This window comes from Peromyscus eremicus, chromosome 19 (genome assembly GCF_949786415.1).
Source record: "Peromyscus eremicus chromosome 19, PerEre_H2_v1, whole genome shotgun sequence".
In the NCBI taxonomy this organism is placed as follows: Eukaryota; Metazoa; Chordata; class Mammalia; order Rodentia; family Cricetidae; genus Peromyscus; species Peromyscus eremicus.
The window spans coordinates 39075693-39081028 of NC_081435.1; the positions used below are offsets into that span (position 1 = coordinate 39075693).

Here is a 5336-nt window from a genome sequence, read left to right on the forward strand (position 1 = left end):
CTAAAGATTCATCATCCATGATTAATAAGAGACCAGCAATACTAAGGAAAAATATTCTGGGAAGTATTCCTTGGGCTCAGCACACAGAAACTGTGGTTCAGGACTCAGGGAAAGGCTGTGTATCAAGCTGGTAACCATACTTTGTAATGTGTTAAAGTCTCCCATCTGGTACTGGTTTGAGGGCATGAGGGGTCATACGGAGCAAATGAGCCTTGGCACTTGTGGCAACATTGGAGTCTGTGATAGGCCAGGATAGGTAAAGGTTCAGCCTCAGTTTCAGTGGAAACTTTAGGAATGAAGGGGCATGGAGACTGGCTGAGGCTTTGCATTATGTGGCAGGTTGGATTCCCTGAGTGAGGCCAGGAGAGGCTATAGGTGAAGGTGAAACCTCACTGCAGTACTTACCCCATTGTATTGGAGATGCCTGGATGTTGGGTTGACCACCAAGGATAGCAGGAGATTTGAAGTGGAGCCAGGCTGAACTGACAAGTTGTGTGTATTGTGGATGACAGAGCCAGGGAAGTGTATCTACTACCCAAGCCTTTTGGAGCCCAGAAGATTGTGAGTGATTCCTAGACATTGGACATAAAGCTACTAACACTGTTGGTTTTGTTGTTGTTGTTGTTTGTCCTTTGTTTGGTGCTGTCTGGGGGGCCAGCCTCCAGGCAGCACAGGGCTTGAAAGGAATCCACTACATCAGTGTAAACTGAGACTTTTCTGAGGGAGTTAGGGGAAAAGACACATGCTCTCTTGATGGTTTCCTTCTTTATTCTCCTGTTTTCTATTGGTCTCAACAATTCTTGCTCATATAAACCCTCCTCATTCTCGCTAATTGGACTCCCAGAGATCCACCCGGGGCCTAGTCATGGATCTCTGCATCCAGATCCCTCAGTAGTTGGATGAGGTTTCTAGCACGACAATTAGGGTGTTGTGTTTGGTCATCCCATCACCAGAGTAGGTCAGTTCGAGCTGCATCTCGACCATTGCCAGCAGTCTGTTGTGGGGGTATCTTTGTGGATTTCTATGGGCCTCTCTACCACTTTGCTTCTTCCTATTCTCATGTGGTCTTCATTTACCATGGTCTCCTATTCCTTGTTCTCCCTCTCTGTTGTTGATCCAGCAGGGGAGCGGGAGATCCCAGCTGGATCAACAACAGAAATCTTTTAAAGTAGATCCAGGTCATTGACAATGGGCTTCCCTAAGTCTCAGCATGAATATCACAGGTAAACAGCAAGTATCCATGGGGCTCTGAAAAAAAGAAGGAGGAGGAGGAGGAGGAGGAGGAGGAGGAGGAGGAGGAGGAGGAGGAGGAAAGACAAAGAGGTAAAGTTTAATGGGTCCCAGCCAATTTCCTGTGGGCCTATCTTTTGCAAAACTCTATGGGAATCAGCTCTCAGTGTTTGAGGCAATCAATCCAAATGCATGCTGAGGTGGCAGCTCAGACCGCAAGTCTGCAGAGACTCAGTCACAAGTCTCAAATCCCATTCCCCTGATCATTGAAGTGGAAGAGCGTCAGTCAATAAATGCTGAGACAGTAGAAAAAGGATGGCATATCTGGCATGTCTTACTGCTGTTAGGACACTAGGCTTGGCCCCAAGGCCTTGAACGTGGCTGGAGAAAAGCCAGCACTTTTTCAATTAGGTTGTTTAAAAACTACAGTGGAAGGTTCAGGATTTTGGTATCAGCTTCCAGTGGCAAGCTCTCCTAGTCCTCTGCCCCAAATCTTGATGGTTAACTGGGTACCTATAGCCCCAATAAATATTACTAGAAGGCCTGTTATTGTCCATATAGCCATTGTCTTTTTGTGCCAAATACAGGCATTATTCCATTAGTGGTAGAAACATGAATTGATACAAATAAGATAATGTCAAGGTAAGGTCATTTAGCACTAGCCATGAAAGTTATAATAGATATTCTAATTCAGAATTTCACTTCTAAAAGTTTGCCTTATAGACATAATTGTACTTACCACAAAATTAATTGTATCCAGTATTCATTACAGCAACTTTTCTTATTCCAGTAAACTGTAAACCTAAGTTCCTGGCAAAAGGATATGGTTAAATATATATGCACATGCATGAATAAAATCATTTGAAGCTGTTAAAAACAAAATATGGAAGTCCTTTAGGCTAAAATAAAGATAGCCAACATATATTCCTCAGTGTACCTTTGATAGGCAATCAACTGCATGTATTTTTAGGATATTTCAAAAATATTAATCTATTGTAAAATACCAAATACTTGACAATTAAAGGGATTAAGAGTGTATCTCTAAAATAAAAATATTTATTAAGTAGATGGCCACAAATATTCAGTATCATTTATGATTCTGATACTTTTCCAAGTTGATGTTAAAATTGTGTTTTTAAGTATAGAAAGATCTCAATAAAGTACACTGCAGAAATATTCAGTTTGGAAAAAGAGGCCATTTCATAAGAAATGTTGATATACAGACTGATATGGTGTTCACTATCTGGCGTGGATCCACAAAAACCTGAAAAGTGTTAGAAAAGGCTTTAAATGCACAGAAACAGAGTCACACTGGGCTTCATAGCCTCTCATGCTAGCCAGGGTACAGAGATGCCTCTCTAGACAACTGCCCACAAGATGGATCTAGCTACCAACTGCCATGAGCTAAGTGGCATGGCAAGTTTCTCAATCTCTCACACAGGTTGCAGTACAGAGAGGCATTTCTCAGCCACTGCCTTTAGACTTGAGCGTCAGCTCACTGCATGACAGATCTGGTGTTTTGCTCACGCAGACAGAAAAGTTTACAGATACACAGTAAGTACAAATTCAGACAGAAAGAACCTCTAAAGGGGTTAGAATGTGTTTTAATTTTTTTTTTTTTTTGGTTTTTCGAGACAGAGTTTCTCTGTGTAGCTTTGCGCCTTTTCCTGGAACTCACTTGGTAGCCCAGGCTGGCCTCAAACTCACAGAGATCCACCTGGCTCTGCCTCCCGAGTGCTGGGATTAAAGGCGTGCGCCACCACCGCCCGGCCGAGAATGTGTTTTAAAATATATGTAGACTTGGGAGAAAAAAGAAAAGAAAAAAAGTAGAGAAGGTCTTTAAAAAAGAATAAATAAAATAATCAACATAAAGATGAAAAACACACAAAGGGTATGGACTATATATATTATTGTGTTGTATTTCAAATTTTTAGCTGCTAAGAGACCTTGGATTATAAAACTTTTATATTAAACCAACCTATGTATTTTAAAATTATCCTACTTCAAAATTTAAGTGAAAAGATATGTTACTTTGGGGGAGAGGTTATGCTTTTGTTTCCACAGGAAATGAGAAGCTATGGATTCATTCTGGATTAAAGAAAATTAGGTTTGATTGAGAAATACCCTTCCTAAAATCTTGACTACAGACATGGGAAAATAAGACTAAAGGAATTACAAGATATTTGATGTATATTTTACATACTCAAACACATAACAAGAAAAATCATCTTTGGAAAAGTTGTGTACAATGCACAATCTATACTTATATTAATACAGATATGTATGCTACTTTTAAAAGTTTATGTATTTTCAGAAGAAGTGGACCAGACACCAGTAAAAATGACACAGATAATCCAGAATCTAAAAACAGCTTCAAGGTTGCTGGCTGAGATGATCCAACCTCACAAAATACTCCAACCAAGACTTAACAATTATCCTGACTTTTTCAGGGTCCCCCAAAGATTACCAGCATTCCCAATCAGCAGGAAGTAGTTTAGAAAACTATGCTTACATTCCTAAGATATTGATTATAAATGTTTGTTTTCATTTAAGGGGGGGTGGTTACAAATTGTTACTAGTCATAGTAAAAAAAAAAAAGACTAAACAAATTAAATTCAGAGATCTTTTTCTAAGTGGAAAAAGGAGGATATGATATATACGTATATATTATATGATATAAAAATGATGGGGAAAGGGGGTGATTATTGATTCTAATTTAATCCCTAAAACAACTGTTAATCTCAAAATATTTTACATTGGTATGGATATTTAGGTTTATCGATACAAATTTAAAGTTAATTTTTGATATGCATATTTCTACTCTTATATAAGATGTTATGTTTATGCAACTCATTTAAAGATGTAATGTATAAATAAAAATACAGATTAATAGTCATCTATAATAGTCAAATTTATAGTCATATTAGTTAGGTTTTCTAGGTATACAGAGATATATTTCAGATAGAAAGGTAATCTTCAAACACTTCAAAGAACTATAGAATATGGGATTTAAAATGTCTTAATAACTTAGACCTTTTACACTTGATCTTAGCCAAAAGGCCGAGAAGCGATAACTTAGACCTTTTATGACAATGAGACATGTTTGTTCCTGGCAGTACCAATGTACTCCAGAAAAGATGATGGGTATCAAAAAAAACTCTGTATGGATCTTGTATAATATTAGAAGGACCAGCCTTAATATTATACATCCCAGGGGCTAAGGAGAAACTACAAATGGTGAAGACTATTTTGGGGAAAATAGAATCTCAACACACTGAGCTCTTTAGTCCATTCACTTTAATTCCTCCTTTAGTCTCTAGCTTTACAGTTATATACCCAAACAATCACAATCCTCCCCTCCAGCCAGGTCACCAGGCCTGAATTCCTGCAAGGTCATAAAGGTAGGTAAGAGTTCCCTCAGGCTTTGATTTTCAGGCTTTCTTTTACAACCTGAAAATGGAGTGGTTAAGGGAGGAGGTCAGCTGAGAGCTAATATCAAAAAAAAAAATTTTATGTGCTCAATCTATATTCCTAGGAGTGGTTAGGTAAGAAGTTAGGGGGTCTATAAAGTTATTAAGGCTGTAAGAAAGGAGGGTCCAAGCTAAATTGTGTAAAGCTATTTCTTAAGGTCCACCTGACCTAGGCAGTATCTCCTTGTGGAATTTACCTTAAATCAGGAGACTAGCATGTGGATTGTTATTTGTTAGTCTTTGAAAGTGGCTAAAGGAGATATCTGATTCCAGTGCTGAAAGGGGAGAAACAGATGAGCTCGGGGGAAGGAAGCCTTTCCTGAGGCTGTTCTCCAAATACCTTGAATGTGTATGTCCAGAGAGTGATCAGTCCACACTGTTAGCCCTTCTTAAGGAAAAATCAATTGGGAAAACTACTAAGGCAAACATGATTTTCATAACAGAAGACAGCTTATATATAACAAGCCAAGTAACACCAAAAGCTCCTTGGAATTGGGCTTCCTCTGAAAGGATTCCTTGATCTCTTCAGGTAGTGACTTTGCCATAACCAGGTGAGTTCTTATAATATTTTCCTGTGGCCTGTAGCATATGGAATTTTTGTTCCTTATGGTAAAAGCTAGCAATATGGACAAAGAA

The 5336-nt window shown here is 38.7% G+C and overlaps 1 pseudogene; it reads right to left on the reverse strand.

Moving 5' to 3' along the window:
* Positions 1–4156: 4156 nt before the first annotated feature.
* On the reverse strand, positions 4157–4302 carry LOC131896233 (U2 spliceosomal RNA; annotated as a pseudogene).
* Between the last annotated feature and the right edge of the window lie 1034 nt (positions 4303–5336).